Below are 21,967 nucleotides of genomic sequence, written 5' to 3' on the forward strand. Positions count from 1 at the left end.
CCTTGTATTTTTTCAATGTTCTGTAACTTTAATGTTATTTTCAAATATAATGAAATGATTATAAATCATAGAATAAAATTTTAAAAATTTAAATTGAGAAATATATATACTCAAAAATTAGTTATTATACTAAGTCAGCCTAAAATATAACTGGGATGAAAATTTGTTAAACCTGGAAGCGTGTGTTTCTGTCGGGGTTAGGTTCAAAGTGCAGGAAGGAATGTTGGATTGTGTGTAACTTCCAGCAACACGGTCCAGGGACGAAGGCCCACATATGTTTAGTGTTGCAATAGTATAAAAACCCTTAGGAGCACTCTGGTCAGCACAAGTCCTCAGGGACAACCAGGTGTCCTTGTGTGTAGGGACAGTAGGAACCTTGAAAGGAATGATCCGCTGTAAACCGGATTTCCAAGCTGGCCCTGCTCTGGGAGTTTCTTGGCAGTTGCAGGCTTTCTGAAGCATGTGTGAAGGTAGGCACAACTTTCTGATCAAGTTTCCTTTTGCTTAACTATGATTCTCAGAAAGCAAGGATATCCAAAATGCTTGGAGACACACTTATTAAGAAAAAAATTTTTCTAATTGTGTTCATTTATATTGGCCAGAATGGAAAATGACTTCTGTAGGCTTCACACACTTTTACCTTTTTATCTTCCCAACTTATAATTTCAAAATTAAACATTGTTTTTTTATGTGGCTTCAAAGACTTCAACTTTTTTTCCCCTGTTATATGCAGAATTTAGAATATTTTGTGGGTCTTGCAAATTTTGTCTTTTTCCTGCCATGAGAAAAAAATAATACTTTCTTTTACTCTAAACTTTCATTTTTTTCCCTTTGAGAATTTGAAATACATTCAAGCATTTTCACAATAGCCTAAAACTGCTGTGGGCGTTAGGCACTATGTCTGCTATGCTAATGCATCAATCAGCCCTACTTTGCATTAAATTATGTTATTTAGGTTCTACTATACTATTAAGTAAAATGTAATATATTTGAATTGACATAGGCATTTAGTTACTAAAATTCAGAATATGATCTGTAGCATATTTTATGCCTCAATGTTGTTTAAATTGATAAATCTATATATCACTATGCAGTATTATATCCATTTATAATTTACATTGTATTCCACTGGATTCCACAGTTGGCTGCTGTTACCTGTTATCATTGAAGCAGATTTCCCTGTGCTTTACTGAGTGTTCTGTTGACAAAGGCTCAGATATTAATCATTTCCTATCTGACCTCAGACCATCCTGAATCCTGCTCTACAACAAATACTGTGTGTTTACTGTGTGGCTCTGTACTTTTTTTTCCCCACTAACATCAGTTTTTTTAAACAATATAAGACATCTCTGTAAAATAGTGAAATGTATCATGAATTCTTTCTAAAAGAGATTTCTCTGTTGATGAGATCTTATAAATAGAGTTATAGTATCTCAGAATGTATTGCACAATCAAGCAGAAGGGGAAAAAAGTGCCTTACATATAGTCAATGTTGATTTTAAGATTACAAATATTAGTTTTTCTAAAGAAAACTGTTTAAAATAGCCAATGAGAGTCACTTAGAGAATGGCAGTCAGTGTCAAGATCTGGCCCAACCCAGGCTTTCAAAAGTGCCCAAGTGTTTTGTTTTTGCACTTGTGGAATATCTGGCTGCTGAGTGCACTGTGGTGAACAGAAAGCAAGGAAAAAAATGTCTTTAGGAAATTCAACATGGTATTTAGTTTTACCTGTGTAACCTGCTTGTTTCTGAGTTCCAGGGCAAAGGGATCACTTACTTGATAGAGCAGATTATAAAAAGGATCTGGAGAGCTGGAGAGTCTGACACAGCAGGAAAAGTTTCTAAAATGATCATTATGCTTGGATGAGATTTATCGAGTGAAGCAATTCCAATTTGTGTCAGCTGACTCTATTAATCTGATCTCAGGTGCCCTGGAGTTTCTTTCACAGTAGTGCCTGGATCTCATGGCCTTTGGCAATTTCAGTAGGTTCCCAGAAAATTGTGAAGAAATACTGTTGAGGTCATCTTAGTTTACCCCTTAACCAAAGGACCAGGATTTTAATGGCAGAGGGGATCTGAAACAATCTTTTTTTTTATTTTTAGTGTGAAGCACATTGATGAAGAGAGTTCTGCCTGGACTTGCAGCAAAAATAGGTATAGAAGGCAGTGCAGATTTGAAGTGGTGAGTTGATTTTTCACAATTAAAATACTTTATTTATCACACAACTAATAGGTTGTATGATAAGGTTCAGAAATTCAGCTCGAGGGTTTTATTTGATGGAATCCCATTAACTTTTTCTCAGTGACAGAAAAAATAGCATCAACAGCAATTTTGCTTTTTTTTTTTTTTTTAGATAACTGAAAATGTAGAGCAACACAGTGAACTTCAATGAATAGCAATTTCTCAAAAATTATAAAAATGGTTCCTTTATTATCTTCTTAAATTACTGGTGTTTTTAAGGATGAGAAAACAATGAATAATAAAGATATTAACAAGTTTACACACACTGAAGAGCAATGCTTCTGTAAGAGCATAGAAACCTTAAACTCTTCTGTTTGAAATAAAACCAAGGCACTATGCATTAACATCTGATTAGAATCACCTACTTTAATTGTTGGTGTTCTAAGTTAATGTGGCTCAATATAAGCTTAGATGTCAACATTAATACAAAATAAGGGAATTGTTAATGTATTTTATCACTTTTGACATCAAGCAAGTAGCTTTTCAAATTACTTTCTACCTGAAACAGAGTATCTGCATATATGCAAAAGAGGTATTTGAGGGTTTGTGGAAACCATCAAAGGTGATAGGAAGGATGATCATTGAGGATTAATCTGTAAGTCAGCACTTATGAATACTTAAATTCAGAACAGTTTAAAAAGGATTATGATATTCTTCATCTAGAAGCTAGAACCTGCAACTGAATGGTAGATAATGTTTATGATAGACTTTTAAGCACCAAGCACAATAGTTGTGGCTTCAAAATTCAGGAAGAAATTTGTGAAATGTGACTGAATCATCCTGTGTCAGTATAATAGTTCTTGTCAGTCACTAAACTGAAAAGAGATCACTTATGAAAATCTGTGGTTGTTTTCTTTTGAGGGCTAATTGAAAAGGTGTTTGGAAATATGGAGAAGAGAATACAAACGTTTATGTGAATGTTGAAATCTATCAAAGAGCAGGACATAACTCTATATGCTGATGCCAGAAAGTTTTTGCTGCAGGCAGTGAAGGTTAAAAAAAGGGAGAATTCGGCAAATAACAGTCACTTACAGTAAGTAGAAAATTATAGAAACTACACTAAATGTTTGATGGAAACTGAATTGGATTGATAATATCACAAGACCACCTTCTACTCATATTAACAAGATGCATTTGGGAGAAGGAAGAAGGTGCAATATTAGAGGCATACTAAACAAGCAGAACTAGACTGAAAAGTCATCCCTGAAGCCAACCTAGCTCAGGCCTTGGGGAAGGAACTGAAATGACCATGAAGAGCAGGTAGTGGACTTGGGATTGATCAGTTCACATGAGCTGAGCTACCCTTACTCCCTTGCAAAGATCAAATGCCCAATGAGATATTTATCAATTATTATCACCATGAATGAAGTCATTCAATCTGCATAGAAACCATTCTCTGAGAAAATACTGAGAAAAGTATTTATACTTTTATACTTTATATATTTACACTTTATGTATTTATACTTTTATACTGAGAAAAGTTTCCATCAGTGCTAGTCAAGACAGAGCCATAGAATTTTAAATGGCAGAGATGCTTGGGACCAAATAATGACAAACTAGCTTCAGGGCAGCTGCAGCTTAGGGTTTCCTAATGTGGTTAGTAGACCAGCCATATCAGCATCATCTGAGATCTTGTTAGAGATGAAAATTCAAGATTCTCCCTAGACCTACAGAATGAGAATTTCTGAAGTTGAATCAAAAGCTGTATTTTAATAGAACCTCTAAGGCCCACCCATTACGGTTTTTTTTTTTAAAGATTTATTTATTTATTTGAAAGTTACACGGGAGAGGCAGAGGGAGAGAGAGAGGTCTTCCATCTGCTGTGCTGGTTCACTCCCCAATTGGCTGCAATGGCTGGAGCTGCATGGATCCAAAGCCAGGAGCCAGGAGCTTCTTTCGGGTCTCCCACGCAGGTGCAGGGGCCCAAGCACTTGGGCCATCTTCCACTGCTCTCACAGGCCATAGCAGAGAGCTGGATCGGAAGTGGATCAGCCAGGCACCCATAAGGGATGCCAGCACTGCAGGCAACAGCTCTATCTGCTATGCTATAATGCCAGCCCCAGGCCCATTACATTTTAAGAACTCTGTTGAAGTTTACTCTTTAACTAATGGGTCCATGGTCACAGGTAGTAGGCAAGTTGGAAGGAAGGTCAAGTTCTGCAATTGGGGTATAGACAAATACAACTATAAAACTCTTTCATGATCAACATCTCATTTTTGTATCATGTCAGGTCCTGGGAGGACCACCTAGTGCCTGGCATATAATGCAATCAGTGTTCCATGATTATTTAAATGAATAAACCAATGAACCAGTTAAGAGAACAACATCTCTGTTTTAAGTTCCAATATATATTATGCAGAAAATAAAATTACTTGAGTTATTATGTATTCAAAAAATAGATAAACCTGACTAATTTGGTCAACTGGATCTAACAGTTATGGTGGGGAAATGGGACATTGACCAAGATTATTTTTTTCTTTTAAAGTCTTGGAATATTAATGCCATAGCTGGCTAGTAAAAATTACTTCAATAGGCGATATAGGTGAGGAAATAAAGCAATATTGCCTACTCTTTTTCTCTTTTGGATACCATTTTAGAAAGCCATACAAGTTGGAAACAAACAGCTTTTATTTAGGGGATCTCTGGGACTTGCAACATCAAAGGGCGACTGGAAGGGAAACTTTGTGCTGGAGTCAAGGTATATGCTCTACAGGAAAAGGATTCTGGGTATGCATAAGGGAAATGAGACAGTAACATTGAGCTAATCATAACAGTTAAACCTGAGAAGATTGTCTCAATGGTCTAGGATCATCTATTAAAGAACACTGGTCAGCTGATTATTGTGGACTCTCATCATTATGGGTCATCAAAGAAGTAGGTACCTTTCTCTGAAGGGAGGAGAGAACTTCCACTTTGACCATGGCCTTGTCTAAATATGATCAGAGTCAGTGAACTCAGGGGGCTTCCATAGCCTTGGTAGCTCATGACAAGAGCCTAGGGTGATTACTGATGCCATAAACAAGAGTGTCAAATTGTTAAGTCAACAACAGGAGTCACTGTGCACTTACTCCTCACGTAGGATCTCTGTCCTTAATGTGCTGTACATTGAGATTTAATGCTATAACTAGTACTCAAACAGCATTTTTCACTTTATGTTTCTGTGTGGGAGCAAACTGTTGAAATCTTTACTTAATGTATGCTAAACTGATCTTCTGTATATAAAGAGAAACGAAAATGAATCTTGATGTGAATGGAAGGGGAGAGGGAGTGGGAAAGGGGAGGGTTGCGGGTGGGAGGGACGTTATGGGGGGGAAGCCATTGTAATCCATAAGCTGTACTTTGGAAATTTATATTCATTAAATAAAAGTTTGAAAGAAAGAAAAAAAATAAAATATCTGATTAATTCTCAATTAAAAAAAAAAGAATGTCTTACAAATTGTCACAATGCAAAAGAATCCTGGGAAAAATATGATTGACTGAGTTCCTGTACATGTTTTGGTCCAGTAAGACTGAGAAATATTTGGTTGCCCCTCATGAACTGCTCATCTTGCTGTGAAGTCAGTGTTTGATTGTGAGCTAACAATACCAGGAATCAAAAAGACAGAGAATGCCACCATTGTTTGCTCAATGTGATTTTCAGTAATTTCAGTAGATGCTTCTGGGCTTATCTCAGAAGTCCTAGCAAGTTGCAACCTAATAAGATGGTCTGTGGTGAAACTCATCTAGGGCAGCTAGGGGACATCTGGCAGTGGGAGGGGGCAGATGTAGCAGTTGCAGCCCTTTTCAGTGAGGCATCAGCAGCAATCACTCTCATAACAGCAATCAATCAATCACTTCCCAAGTCCGGGGATGAATGATGCAATGGTGTCGCTGTCCACTGGGACAGCAGCTGGGTTAGCTTCTCTGCGTTGTTCTGTGAGATTTCAGTTGAGTTTTCCTTCTATAGAGCGCAGCTCCTTTGAAGTCTAACTTTGAGCACACTAATCGAATTCTCCATTTTATGCCTTGATAAAGTTGGAACTTTATGCCTCCAGCCTTATTGAGACATAAAATATACTTTACATGCTTAAAACATACAATTTGTTAGGCTTTGTTATATATTACCATGAAGTCATCACCAGAATCCATATCATGAATATCTACCATCCTCAAAAGTTTCTTCAAATAGTTTTTTTTTTTTCCTGACAAGCAGAGCTACTGAGGGAGAGAGAAAGACGGAGAGAAAGGTCTTCCTTCCGCTGGTTCACCCCCAATATGGCCGCTACGGCCAGCACATTGTACCGATCCGAAGCCAGGAGCCAGGTGCCAGGTGCTTCCTCCTGGTCTCCCACGCGGGTGCAGGGCCCCAGGACGTGGGCCATCCTCCCCTGCCTTCCCAGGTCACAGTAGAGAGCTGGACTGCAAGAGGAGCAACCGGGACAGAATCCAGTACCCCAAACGGGGCTAGAACCCAGGGTGCTGGCGCTGCAGGATTAGCCTAGTGAACCACGGCGCCCGCCTTCAGTTTTAATCTCTCCCTCCCACATAGTCCCTCAGGTCTCCCAGCAAATGCTCATCTGCTCAGACTCCCAGGGAGAGTGATTATGGAGACAGAGGTAAATCTGCAAGTCTATCTGACCCTGGAGTGGCAGACCACCTCGCTTGTGCCACAAGTCGCTAATGTCTGCTAAGATTCAAGAAGGGGCAAATGAGGTTCCATCACTCAAGGGAAGAAGTAGCAAAGAATTGCCAGTCAAATGTAACTTACAACAAGTAAACTACCACAGACTGAAAACCACTATACACCCATTTTTAGAAGCATAGCAAGATTTGGAGTTTTTGATGAGATGCAAAATTTAAGCAAATACAATTAAAATTCCAGATATTATGTTCAGGACTGCAGGAAAAGTTTAAGTCAAAAAATTTGTTAAGTACCTGCTATTGCTTTCGGTCTCTCGCCAACAAAAAAAACAACCATTAGCTGCCAGCTTAAAACTTCTCAGAAGAAATTCTTCCAGTTCCTATTGATGACAGCATTTCAAGATGTGTATGGAAAAATGGAATTAAAAGATACATTTACTTTGGTGCAAAAAATTTTTGAAATCCACGTGGAGTTTTTTCATAATATGTATTTCTGTGAACTTTCTTGATGACCCTTTATAGGCATGGATTTCAAAATTTATTTGGTACCACAATAAACTTTTTTTTTTTTTGACAGGCAGAGTTAGACAGTGAGAGAGACAGAGAGAAAGGTCTTCCTTCCATTGGATCACCCCCAAAATGGTCGCTATCTGACCAGGAGCCAGGTGCTTCCTCCTGGTCTCCCATGTGGGTGCAGGGCCCAAGGACCTGGGCCATCCTCCACTGCCTTCCCTGGCCACAGCAGAGAGCTGGACTGGAAGACAAGCAACCGGGACAGAATCTGGTGCCCTGACCGGGACTAGAACCCTGGGGTGCCGGTGCCGCAGGCGGAGGATTAGCCTAGTGAGCCATAGCACCGGCGCACAATAAACTTTTAATTTCATTTTTCCATGCATTTTTTAGTATGTAATATTTCTCTTGAAACCATTACTCTAAATTGTTCTCTTGAAACCTAAACCTTTAAGTTGTATGCAAAACATTAACCAAGCCCATGAAAGACTGATCATTGTGAATATTCTGCCATTATGTGTTTTCTATCATATTTTATCAACACAATTTCTTATAACAAGCCTACTTAAGATATTGTCAAGAAGGGAGAGCAAATTTGAAAGCATTTAAATAGGATTTGGATCAGCACAGAAAATATTGTGTGGAGGCCCTTTGGCACAGTGATTAGGATGCTGCTTGGGACACCTGTATACCACATTAAGAGTGTCTGGGCTTATTTCCCAGCTCTGCTTCTGAATCCAGCTTACTGCTAGTGTGCACACTGGGGGGCAGAGGTTGAAGGCCCACGTAACTGGGTCCCTGCCATCCATGTGAGAGACCTGGATTGAGTTTCAGGATCTCAAATTCAGTCTGGCCCAGCCCTTGATCTTGCAGGCAGTTAAGGAGTGAACAAGTGCATAGAAGATACCGCTCTCTCGCTCTGTTTCTCTCTCCATCTCTCTACCCAAATAAAATGAAAATAAATAAATAAAAGTTTTAAAATGAAAATGATGTCACAGGTTAGTTTCTCAAGAAACAGATTCTGAAATGAATTTGGAGTTAAATATATTAATATGGAAGGCAGGGGGAGGACACAGGATTGAGCAGAGAATAGTCCAGTTAGGATGCAAACCTGATAGTGACAACCCACAGCAAATCTCTTTGCACCACCTAGTGCTGAAATGACCGGCCTTTCTGTCCTCATTTAGTAGCTATTCCAGGCTGCCCCAGGACAGGCATGGCCCTGGATAAGACAATTTTCTAGAGCTAAAACAGCAAGTTTTTCCCTGAAATGGTACCTGGACAGTAGAATTCCATGTCCTATCTCAAGGTTCTATTCCTGGAGATAGGAAATGCATCATACAACCCAGAGGAAAAGTTATGCTTCTATTAATGAATATATCTGAGATCCCTGAAGGAGTACTCTAGGATCTGTGATTCAAGGTTGATTCTAACATGCAATTTACTTGGATAATATCTGTTCCTTTGTTTTCATACACAAACACAGAAAACCTTTTTTAACACAACGGAGATCAAGAATAAAATCATAGGTGCTGAGGCCACTGCTGTGGTACAGCAGGTTAAATATCCTGGTTCGCTACTGCTGATCTAGTTCCCTACTAATACATCTGGGACAGCAGCACAAGATGGCTCAAGTGGTTGTGCTCCTGCACCCATGTGGGAGACCCAGAAGAAGCTTTTGGTTCTTGACTTCAGGTTGGCCCAGCCCCAGCTGTTGTAGCCAATTTGGAGAGTGAACAAGCAGATGGAAGATTCTCTCTCTCTCTCTCTCTCTATATATATATGTACATATATACATATACATATATATATATATTCCTCTCTGTAGTTCTTTCAGATAAATAAAATGAATCTTTAAAAAAACACCAAATGAGGCCGGGCCGCAGCTCACTAGGCTAATCCTCCACCTAGCGGCACTGGCACACCGGGTTCTAGTCCCGGTTGGGGCGCCGGATTCTGTCCCGGTTGCCCCTCTTCCAGGCCAGCTCTCTGCTGTGGCCCGGGAGTGCAGTGGAGGATGGCCCAGGTGCTTGGGCCCTGCACCCCATGGGAGACCAGGAAAAGCACCTGGCTCCTGGCTCCTGCCATCGGATCAGCGCGGTGCGCCGGCCGCAGCGCGCCGGCCGCGGCGGCCATTGGAGGGTGAACCAACGGCAAAAGGAAGACCTTTCTCTCTGTCTCTCTCTCACTGTCCACTCTGCCTGTCAAAAAATAAAATAAAATAAAATAAAATAAAATAAAATAAAATAAAGAAAAAAAACATCAAATGTACTATAGTTTGAATTTGTCCCCCAAATTTCATATTTTGGAAACAATCCCTCATGCGATAGGATTGAGTGGTGTAACTTTTTAGAGTAAGTCATGAGGATTCTGCCATCATGAATGGATTAATATTACAATGGTGGCGGTTAGTCATCACAGGAATGGGGTCCTTCAGCGCAGTTGCTCCGTTATCGCTGAGGCTCACTGCAGAAAGCTGGTGTCTGTGCTCTGAGTCCTTGTGCAGCTAGCGCAGCTGGAAGAGAGTACTTTTTCTTGTGCTGAGGTAGACATCGCTGCTATCAGTGATTTTTTCGGAACTTGTGCACACCCTGAATTATATATAGCCTGGCAGGTAAGTTTAAGGGTACTTTTGATCCTGTTTGTAATGAATTTACAGTCTATGCCTATACATGTTAGATGATTTTAAATTTAAATTTGTTACAATGAAAAACATTGATCTGCAAGAAAGTATTGAGGTGTGCATGGAGGTGATTTAAATGTAACACCTAACCTGATCTAGGGAAGGGAGTGTGTTATTGGATCTGAGGTGTACCAGAAGGATAATTGTGAAAACGTAGATTGCCTGCATATGCAGCTATGTTTTATGTTTTATTTCCTCTTTATAAGATGTGGTCTTTTTTTCTTGTAGGCTTCAGGGTTCTGATTCTCAACCAGAGTTTAATGCTTTCTAAAAATTTTTTTAAGTTTCTGCTTTTGAATTACAGAGAAGGGAATCATAATTTAAGAAAACGCTCACTAAAAATACCATAACAGATCCCAAACACTTGAGTTTGGTGATCCTGTCTTTCTTATATGGCCCTAGAATAAACATTTGGAGGCAGTGAGGAACATGGAACATTATATAACTTGGTGGTATGTTTTTGAAACCTGCTTTATTGTGACACGGTGGTTGCCATGGTGGTGGAGCTTCCACTGCTGTTTCTCAGTTGAGAGAAACTCAAAGGATACTTTTTTCCTTTTAAACTGCTATGAATCAATACGCAGATGTGTGATCACCATACTTACTAAATCATGAGAGCAAAAGAACGTAAGATGGAAAAAGTCTCTTGTATCTAGATGATACTTTAGATACAAGCGACCCTTGTAGCTTAATTGCCTTTAGTCAACCACTGGATCTCAGTTTGCATCATGTATTTTAAACAATTTTGAATTTTTAAAAATATATTGCAGTAGTTATGTCAGTACCTTATTGTTAAACTGAATCAGTTGAAGAAATCTTCAGTTCCTGGTTATTTGGGCCATTGAATCATCATGGACTAAGATTCTTTTATTTCTAGACATTATTTCCTTGAATTACACCAAAGAACCCGAAATCTAATTTTGGTTAAATTATTTATTTGTTTCATTCATTTATTTCCCTTTTTAAGGTCTGGATGGGACTTTTTTGGGGAGCCTCTACAAACTCTTCACTGTGGGCCACATGGGGCATTAGAAACCAGAGCACCCTGGGCTCCTTGCCAGTGTCTCAAGGTGCATGGGAACCATGGGTCCAGCCAGGGGATTCCGTAAGACAGTGCAGAGCCAGCCCAGGACACTAGTAGGAAGGCCCTAAATAAATGTTTTTTTAAAAAACCCACGTATTTATTCTGTATACTAACCTGGAGAATATCAGTTAACATTTAGGATATAAGATTTGAGATCAGTCATCTTCTATAAAAAAGAAAAAAAAGTTCTGACTTAAGAAAGCACATCTTTTTTTCGTGAGTTTTAGGCACTGTAGTAATGTGGCTTAGAAAGTATAATGGCCTAAATGTTTTCAAAATGTAAGTTCCTGTGGAGAATTTTGTTTATATGTGGGAAAACCTATAGGTTTAAAATAGTCTGTTTTGTCACCCAACTGATTTAAAAGGTCTTTCATTGTTTTTTTTTTTTTTTTTTTCACCCACTCTTCCCTTCCTATGAGGAAGAACTGAAGTGGGGGCGGGGGGACACTTATTTGTATAAAATCACCAAATTGGTGTTGATGACTTTTCAGCTTGAAGGTTTTCAGACCTGGTTAAAACTTGGTTTATTCTAATTTCTGTATCATCATCATCTGAGGTAATTAGTCTTATAACATGTATGTATCATATGTTTGTTCATCTAAAGCTTTTTAATCCAAATAAAAATGGTGTTTGCAAATTGATTTGGATTAAAAAAAAACAAGAATGGGGTCCTTATAAACTATGAATTTGCTTTCCTTCCCCTTCTATTTCACCCATGCGATGCCTTCCACCGCATTATGAAACAGCAAGAAGGCCGTAACCAGGTGTCATGCCTTCTGTCTTGGACTTCCTGTTCTCTAGAGCTGTTAGCAATAAATATGTTCATTATAAATTACTCAGTCCTTGATGTTTTGTTATAATAGCATATAAGAGATTAAGACAATAGGGGTACCAGTATATGGAGAAATGTTTATGACTTTTTATTTCTAGTCTATTGAGTTTATTCATGAAATCATCAGTTCTTAGGATTTTTTTCTAGGCTTTTCATAGTTTTCTGGTATTTTCTGCTTTGATAAAACCAGAATATCCAATCCAGGACCAACTAATAAGATGTAATTTGAAACTTCTAATTTGTATCAAATGGTACGTGCATTGATTCGAAATTCAAGTCTTAGGATTCAGTTTCAGGATTTTTCTAAGTCCGTCACAAGGTGGCCCCAAATCCATATTCTTTGCAGCTCCATGTTCATGGAAAATGAATTAAGCAGGAAGAAGTCATTAAAAAGCCTACTTAACAATCATATTTTCATTGGCTGGAAAAAGAGAGAAAAACAATCCTTACGGGCAGGAAAGCTGTTGACCATACCTAGGCATAATTCTTCAGGGCTTCTCCAATAAAAGAGGTAAATAAATTCTCCTATTAATGCCAAGTGCTTCAATTAGTACATGGCCTGAGAATAGGCCAACTAAGCTGAGAAAAATTTGTAATCTTTATCTTTCTTTCTCTTGTTTTTTTTTTTCTTTTTTTAAAGATTTATTTTTATTTACTTGAAAGACAGAATTACAGAGAGAGGTGGAGAGAGAGAGAGAGAGAGAGAGAGAGAGGTCTTCCATCCGCTGGTTTACTCCTCAAATGGCCACAATGGCCGGAGCTGAGCCACTCCAAAGTCAGGAACCAGGAGCTTCTTCTGGGTCTTGCATGTGGTTGCAGGGGCCCAAGGACTTGGGCCATCTTCCACTGCTTTCCCAGGCCACAGCAGAGAGCTGGATTGGGAGAGGAGCAGCTGGGACTTGAACCAGTGCCCACATGGGATGCCAGCACTTCAGGCCAGGGCTTTAACCCACTGTGCCACAGCGCCGGTCCCCCTTTATCCCTCTTTTATATTCACAGTCATTTAGTTTTTAACTTTATCTGAGTACTTCAGAACCCTGTCGTCTTTTTCTTCTTATACCTAAAATATAAAGAAACAGCATAGCTTATAAATCATGTAAAAGCCTGTCTGGAAAGCCTCAGATTAAAAGTATAAGAGCGTAACTAATTCATTACTGCTTCCCCTTATCTCAGTATCCTTGAAGTCCTAAGATGGAACTTCAAACATTTCTTTCTAGATAGTGAAAAATACTCTAGGCTAGTTGATACAATGCTAGAGGAGATATGTGGTAATTGATTGCAAGCGATAGATGATTTTTGAGCAGACAATGAAAGAATCTGTATAGAAGCTTGATGTTCTAGTTTAACTTAGTAGAACTGCAGCTTGGAAAAGTCAATTTAGGATAATCGCATGTGCTCCATGAATTTTTCTTAAATTAAATGAGAAATTAAATGAGAAAATTAAATGAGAAAGCATGTACAGTTCTGAACAATTGCCTGGCAGAAGGAAAGTATTTATTGTTACTTTTTATTATTGTCACTACATTCACTTACAATCTAAAAGAATAATAGAACTAATTAATTTAATCTTCAATGGAAAGGTCAAAACATAAACCTACTGATATTTCTTAATTGATTCTGAATTAAGGTTAGATACCAGCTCTAAATGGTGCATTAATCTTCTGAGTCTGTTTATTTATTTGTACTTTAGCAAAGCGAAGGGGATAACCAGGAGCTGCACAGCCTCAAATTTAGAGGTATAGTCTGAGTATATATTTTAGTCAAAAATTTTAAAATTATATACATATATATATGGTTTCAAATGTTTACTTATTCATCTTTATTTATTTGAGAGGCAGAGAAACAGAGAAAGAGAGAGATCTTCCATCCATTGGAAGAACAAATGTCCAACAACCAGGGCTGGGCTAGGTAGAAGCCAGGAGCCAGAAACTCCATCTTGGTCTCCCACATGGATTGTAGGAACTCAGACCTTGAGCCATCATATTCTTCCTCCCAGGTGCATTAACAGGAAGCTGGATCAGAAGCAGAGGCAGAGGTGGGACTCCGTTCTAGAAACTCTGATATGGGTTATAGGTGTCCCAACTGATGTCTTAACCCGCTGCCCATCAATGCTTGTCCCTCAAAGACTGTATTTCAGAGTGACTTTATAGACTTTTAAAAGTAGTTGAAAAAGGTTTTATTTGATTGCACATACTCTACAAGATATTTTTATTTTTGTCTCAAACAAAAGGAGCAGATATAAAAGAAAACCGTTGAATTTAGTAATCTGTAGAAGTCTTCCAGCGTGTCTGGCAAATGAGAAGGTGGAAATTAAATAGTCTAACTGTAGTGTATATAAAGCACAATTTGTAATCAAACGACTCACATTATGCTCAGAATTCCTAGCTTGTTGTTTAGTAAGAATTGTTAAATTTTGATTGCCTATTAATTTGTGGCAAGGGTTGTTATGACTAGCAATGAGGATGCAGGCCCTGTATATCTTTTTTTTTTTTTTTTTGACAGGTAGAGTTAGACAGTGAGAGAGAGAGAGAGAGAGACAGAGAGAAAGGTCTTCCATTTTCCATTGGTTCACCCCCCCCCCCAGTGGCTGCTATGGCCGGCGCGTTGCGGCCAGCGCACTGTGCCAATCCAAAGCCAGGAGCCAGGTACTTCCTCCTGGTCTCCCATGCGGGTGCAGGGCCCAAAGACTTGGGCCATCCTCCACTGTACTCCTGGGCCACAGCAGAGAGCTGGACTGGAAGAGGAGCAACGGGGACAGAACCGGCACCCCAACTGGAACTAGAACCAGTGGTGCCAGCACAGCAGGAGGAGGATTAGCCTAGTGAGCCCTGGCGCAGGCCCCCTAGATATCTTTTGTAACACTAGATGGAGAACATGTGCTTAACATTCTCTCTGCATATTAGAAAAAGCTGTTTAACACTGATTTTTCAAGATAAGGTGTTAAGATAGTCTTGGGACCGTCACCGTGAAGACACTGATTAAGCTCTTGCAGTCCACATTAGAGGGACTGGGTTCTATATCCATCTCTGGCTTCTGACTCTAGCTTCCTGCTAATGCAGACCCTAGGGAGACAGCAGTGATGGTTTACGAGGTTGGGTACCTGTCACCCAAATGGGAGACCCAAATTAAGTTGCTGGCTCTAGGCTTTGGCCTGGCTTGACCCTAGCCATTGCAGGTATTTGGGGTTCATAACCAATGGAGAGAAGTCTCTCTCTCTCCCTCTTTCTCTCTCTTTCTTCCCCCTCCCTCTCCTCCTCATAGTATCTAACTCTCAAATACAGCTTTCATACCTGATCTTTTATCATGTACAAAAGGTAAATTATATTTTTAAAGACTTAAAATTGGATCAAAACCCAGTATAAATGGATAATTGTAAATCTACCTACCTAATACATACATAGTTAATGATATACAGTTATACCAGGCACTCTCCAGTATATTTTTATAAAGATTTATTTTATTTATTTGAAAGACAGAGTTACAGAGAGAGGCAGAGACAAAGAGAGAGGTCTTCTATCCGCTGGTTCACTCCCCAATTGGCTGCAACGGCCAACCAGGAGCTTCTTCCAGGTCTCCCACATGGGTGCAGGGGCCCAACAACTTGGCCCATCTCCCACTGCTTTCCCAGGCCCCAGCAGAGAGCTGGATCGGAAGTGGAGCAGCTGGGACTAGAACTGGAGCTCATATGAGATGCCGGCGCTTCAGGCCAGGACTTTAACCAGCTGCACCACAGTGCCGCCACCCCCCTCTGGTATATTTTTACATATTATTTCATTTAATATAAGCAGCAGTTTTATCATATAAGTACTATTGTCATTTGTATTAAAGAGATAAATCAAAAGCTTGATATGCTAGATCAGTAGTTCCTAAATGTTTGACTACCTACTGTTTTATTTGATAATTAATATTCAAAAGAAACATCAAAGAAGAACAAAGAATCATGAAAAGGGTAATGCATGTGTACTGTGAACACGAGAGCTAGGCTTTTACTATTATTATGGCATCTAATGTATTCAACCACACTTCTGTCCCTCTGCTTCCACTCAAAGTGAATTGTAATCCTAAGTTTTTATTTATTCTTTGAATGAGAAATATAGCTTCTTCCAAAATCAGCTTAGCAATTTATAGAGCTCTTTCAGGTTTTATAAAATTACTTCAGTGGCAGTTATCAAATTAATATAAATATATTCAGCCTCATTCCCGGATTTTAGACTTTTGGCTCAGAATTGAGCAGCTGGTGTTGTGGCTTTAATTTAATACTTAATCATGATTTCATAATAATCACTTTGTTTTGACTCAATAAGAAAAACTCAATCTAACATTATGTTGTGAAACTAACTTATAAAAAGTGGTCAGAATTTGAGAGTAAAGAATTGTAACACAATGATGCTTTCTCATTTTTAAACCACTTTGTTGCCAATAGGCAAGTTGAAAAATGCAGTCAATGAAAAAAGTTTTTTGTCTTCTAGCCAATAGATTTCAAGAAATTTCTTCAGCTTTTCCTTTGGTTTCCCATGCAATATGCCTGCTATTTACCATGCAACTTCTGCATGTTATATTATTCAGTATTTTTTATTTGCATTTTTGGTAAATTTGTGAGAGGACCCTACCTTCCTTTTATCATCAAATATTTACTGAGCTTCTACTAAACACTGGAAACTACACTCAACTCTGGGGCTTCAAATATGAGAAAATATAACCCAAGATATCAGGAAACCACAAGATATTAATGTTTTAATTCATTCAATAAACTATTTACTGAAACAGTTGGAAGCCTGGATTTGGAGTCCTAAGGAAGTTTACGTAGGCATTCTGTTTGCCTGGGATTATGAACCCTGGTATCGAGAAGTTACTGCCTTGAGCAGGTGTCAGTGGAGACATGAATGGCGGGCAGTAGTGTTCCCCTTTCCCATGTCATTCCCTTGTGGCCAGCAATAACCACATTTGAGCAATAGGACACCCAATACTATGACAGACTTAAGAGCAACTGAAGGGAAAGTATGCTATGAGCCTGGAATGGCTTCTTTTGCAGAGAAGTAAGTTATACTTCTGAGAAGGGCAGGTCAGGACACTGGAGCCAGCTCCAAGGAGTAATCCTCAAGGAGAAGGGGAGATGTGAGCAAAGACCTGCAGGAACTGAAGAACTTAGCACAGGGAATTCCAGGCAGAATAAAGAGTTCCTACATGAAAGCATGATTGCTGTGAGATTAAGGAACAAGAAGGAACCAAGGCTTGCTACAGTGAGCGAGCAAGGAGGAATTCCTACACTGTTGTAAATGTTGTCAGGGAGGCACAGGGGACCCCAGCATGTAAGGCCTTCACTCATTCCTAAGGACTTGAGCATTAACTCAGAGACTGAAGGGAGCTGAGGGTATGTTCTGGACAGATGAAAGTTCCAGTCTGACATATTTTGAAAGGGTCCCAGTGGCAAGAATGTTAAGAGTAAATACAGATAAGCTTCAGGGGAGCATTTGGGAGGTTCTTCTAATCATTCAGGTGACGGAAGATGGTGATGCGACTGGGAGGGGCAGTGCAAGCGGAAATAGAGCCTCCAGGATTTCCCATTGGATTGGATGGGGAGTGTGTGAGAAAGAGGAGTTGAGGATGACTTTTAAGTTGGCTCATAATATCATTCCAGGCAACAGATGGACAATGGAGCTTGAAATTAAAAAATACCAAGGAATAAAATGTATAGTAGGAATTGGTGGTTAAATGTCCTGTTTAACTTTAAGGGCACGTGTTTATCAGTTTAGTGAATACCTTATAAAGCATTTGCCTGTATTTCATAAGCCTCCTTTGGGGCTGGCATTGAGGTGTAACAGGTTAGGCAGCAGCCTGCAATGCGTCATCCCCTGTGGGTGCTTGCTTGTATCCCCACTGTTTCCCTTCCAATCCAGCTTCCTGACAATGCCCTCTGGGAAAGCAGCAGAGGATGGTCCAAATATTTGGGCCCCTGCCATGCATGTGGGAGACTTGGATGGGATTACAGGCTTCCAGCTTCAGATTGGCCCAGCCCTGGCCATTGTGGTCATTTGGAAAGTGAACAAGTGGATGGATCTTTCTCCCTCTCTCAAACTTTTTTCTCTTTCCCTCTCTGTGTAACTCTGCCTTCAAGTAAATAAATAAGTCTTTTTTTAAAAAGCCTTCTCAAAATTAATTCACCCCTGCAGGTTAGTTTTGAAGGAGCAGTCTCATTTCCTTTATTCTCCATGATCAGTTTCTTTATATATTGCATAGTAATTATAAAGGAGAAATGTTAGGAAACATAAAAATGTTGTTAATTTCAAATGACAGAGGAGAGAAATAAGCTCAAACAAACTTAGGTGTGTGGAAGGGGGAGTTCATGTGTATGTGTGCATTGGAATATACAGACCTTTCTTGCTAGTTTCTTGTAATTCACCCCTTTCTGTCTTTTTGCATATTGGGTACCAGACTTGACTAGGAAAAGTAGGATGAATTGATAAGGAGGAGTATTTTAATCATCATATTGAGCTGTATTCTCATAAATTGATATCAATCAACAATGCAAACAATTGTCGTACAATTTTTTGTCACTTTTAAACTTCATTCTTAACCTCCACTTCATCCCTGCATCTTGGGGGCCCAGAGTATTGTTGCTGGTCTCTTGAAGACCACGCCCTGCCATCCAGAGCCTCCACGTCACCTTCCTGAATATAATCTCTATTAGGAAGATAAGTGGGGTCACTCTTTTATTGCAGGTCACTTCTTAACAACATCTTAAGAGCACACATGCAAACCAGGACACACACATGTGAAATCCTTTTCTCCCATTTTTCTTCTCTCACCCTCAACTTTATTTTTCCACTCTGTCCAATGCAGGAGAGGTTGTTCTTGTGAACTAACAGTGTACCAGTGCATGCCATTCTCCTTTTTCTGGGAATGTCCTTTGGATTCAGACCTTGTTCTATTGAAAGTAATGTACCCTTGTAAAATTGGAAAGCAATTGAGCAGATGAAGGTCAGAAAGAGATGGGTTAATGTGACATTTTGTATTTTGAGAAATGATTTTGACTCCCTCATGTAGAAACAGGTTATTCTCCCTGTATTGGCATCCAACTATTAAATGAAAATATAGAGGATTATTCACAGTTCAAAATATGACAACTCATGGAAGCACTTCAAATGAGGAGCACAAGAAGGTGTAATGGTATTAGGACCATTCCTAAAGAAGTATATCAGAGGGTCCCGGGTGCCATTCACTTTGCTCTTCTAACACAAGACACCAAATAATGCTCAGTGGCTTCACTGCAGATTGAGAAACACTCAAGGAAGACAGGAGGAGGTTTCTCAACACACAAAAAAATCATAGAAGGTAATCAAGTGCCTCTGACTCAGTGTCTAGTGAGACCACACTTTATTGTTTAAGTTCATAGCCAAATACATTCAAACACAACTAACCACAGCAGCTGTGAAGGGATCAGGCCAGTTGAGAAAAAATATACGAACTCTAAACTCTTGAGCAAGTGTTAAACCTATTCCATAATTATGGTGGTATCTTAAGTTCATTTACTGCAACATAAAACAAGGAATGTTGGGGGCAGAACACTGAGGACCTCCATGTCCTAGCCCCATCCTGAGACTCAGTGAAAACCAATGGGTGTGAAAAACTAGCTAAGTTAGAGAGAAGAAGCCAACCAATGACCAAAGAAATGCAAACAGCAGAACTTTAATATGGGCACTTACAAAAGGGAAGAAGAACACCCAGAGAGACATGTGTTTCTGCAAACAGAAGATATTTGCTTTTTTTTTTTTTTAAGAATTGCGATGATTTTGGATTTTCTAAAATTAGAACCTGAACTAAGGACTTGGGTTCTTGCAGTTGATTTGTGAGAGAATCCAGGACCTCAAAGTACAAGATGGGAGAAGTCAAACGGAAAGGCCTGGAAAGCTGAAAAAGGGGTGTGTGTCTCAGTGAGTCACTGCTCTGGGCAACAGGATCTCTGTTATCCTGGGACTTCCACAGAGCACTTGGATGCCTCCTGGAATTATTCGTGTTGGATGCCTGCACACTAGAGTGTATTGCCACCAGTTTCCCTTGTCCATGGGCTGATGATTCTCACCAGCTCCATTGACTGCTGCCTCCCTCTAGTACCCATTCTTGCACACTAGTCTAGCGGACTGCCACTACTTCGTGGAAGGCTGTGAGGCAGAAAGAAACTCTTGCTTGAGGTGATGCAAGGTGCATCTAAGGTTGTATGGGACTCTAGGCTGCTGCATTTGGCACTGAAATGAGAAGTAAGCTTGGATGTACAATGTGCAGAACAAAAATGGATACCATTGTGTGTCCCTTGTACTCAGCTTCACAGGAACTCCAGCCTGAGTTTTCTTGGTCTCTGAGTCTTAGTGAAACAAGATGCAGTTGCCATTACTGTAACCCATATTATTACCAATAGTCATCATCTCCTTTCTTCACTTCCATTCTAGATTTTCATTGTCTTCAGTTACATATTGAACTGCCATAATTTGCTTGCCTGCTGTGACAATCTACACTTCTATGCCTAAGGGCTTTGAGCTTTTGCTTGTCTTTCCCTTATCTGGTCACATTGCTGAACTTTGTCATTTACTATATCCATATGGAATAGAAATATCACTAGTCCCCATCAATTTTAGTGGCCCTAACTCCTCGTGACAATAAGGGCAAAGTACATCAACTACTATAGTAACTTTTTTAAAAAAATGCTTTTCAGGGGGCCAGCGCTGTGGTGCAGTGGGTTAAAGCCCTGACCTGCAGCGCTGGCATCCCATATGGGCACCGGTTCTAGTCCTGGCTGCTCCTCTTCTGATCCAGCTCTCTGTTATGGCCTGGGAAAGCAGTAGAAGATGGCCCAAGTCCTTGGGCTCCTGCACTTGTGTGGGAGACCCGGAAGAAGCTCCTGGCTCCTGGCTTCGGACTGGCGCAGCTTCGGCTGTTGCAGCCATCTGGGGAGTGAACCAGCAGATGGAAGACCTCTCTCTCTCTGTCTCTACCTCTCTCTGTAACTCTGTCTTTCAAATAAAATAAAATGATTCTTTAAAAAATTTTCTTTTTCATAGTAACTTTTTTGTCTTCTGGTCCATGACCATGAGGAGCCCAAAGTCACCAGGTGACAGTGTGGCTTTAGGTTCTGAGACATTTTACATGTGCTCTGGTACCTAGGTTCTCCCCCTTGGAAGCACAATCTTTGAGTTATCAAGACTTAGCACTGTGAGTTCTGGAAACACATTATCTTGTAAGTCAGTCTGTGCATGGTGTTTAGAGAGGATAGCATTAGTCATAGCCTTATTTCCCAGACCCATGTGTGTACTCAGGCACATACAGTGGCTGTAGTTTGAATGTATAATTCCACATCCTAGAGGACAGAGCGAAGACCCTCAGTGTCATCCCTCTCAGCTGGAAAGTGATGTTCATACTTCCCAAAGTCTGTTCACAATGTCACCGAGAAGAATGATATGGTTTGGGTCAGAGCAAAACTTCTAGAAATCTACCTCATTCAGTTATTTTTCCTGAAACCCTCCTAATGCTCCAGTGCCCCAAATCTTTCCTATTAATACCAAAGATTTTACAGAAAATCCCTTAACTCTGGCTTGCTCAACTCTTACTGTTAGTTCACTGATTCCTTCCTTCAGCTTCTGAGTTTCAACTGACTTTTTTTGGAAATAATTACCAATAAAAACAATTTTCCTATATTTTTAATGAAAAGTAAGCTCACTCTTAGCTCTTTGAAAATCTCTCTGTACTCTCTCTTCCAACGGGTATGAGAAATTCCTGTGATCTCACTCCAGCCATAGATGAAGCAGGAAGGAAGAAACATGGAGAATAGTTACTCACAAATTGTTCTTGCCATACCTATTGACATTGAAAAAGCTCTCATGTGTACAATGAATTCTCTGCAGTTCCAACTTCTGCCCTGCTCTGAGGACATGGTGCTTCCCCTTCATCAGGAATTCTAAGGAAAGCCCTATCCATGATGGCTCTGACCCCTACTCAATGGTCCACA

At 39.8% G+C, this 21,967-nt stretch overlaps 1 long non-coding RNA gene across 1 annotated transcript in view; it reads left to right on the forward strand.

Moving 5' to 3' along the window:
* Positions 1 to 280: 280 nt before the first annotated feature.
* Positions 281 to 21,967, forward strand: part of LOC103350774 (uncharacterized) — a 53,186-nt gene continuing 31,499 nt past the window's right edge. Inside the window, exons 1-2 of the long non-coding RNA XR_518671.4 lie at positions 281 to 470; positions 2,102 to 2,180. This is a non-coding gene — a long non-coding RNA (uncharacterized lncRNA). The remainder of the gene's footprint in view (positions 471 to 2,101; positions 2,181 to 21,967) is intronic.

The sequence above is a fragment of the Oryctolagus cuniculus genome, chromosome 8 (assembly GCF_964237555.1).
Source record: "Oryctolagus cuniculus chromosome 8, mOryCun1.1, whole genome shotgun sequence".
NCBI classification, from domain to species: domain Eukaryota; kingdom Metazoa; phylum Chordata; class Mammalia; order Lagomorpha; family Leporidae; genus Oryctolagus; species Oryctolagus cuniculus.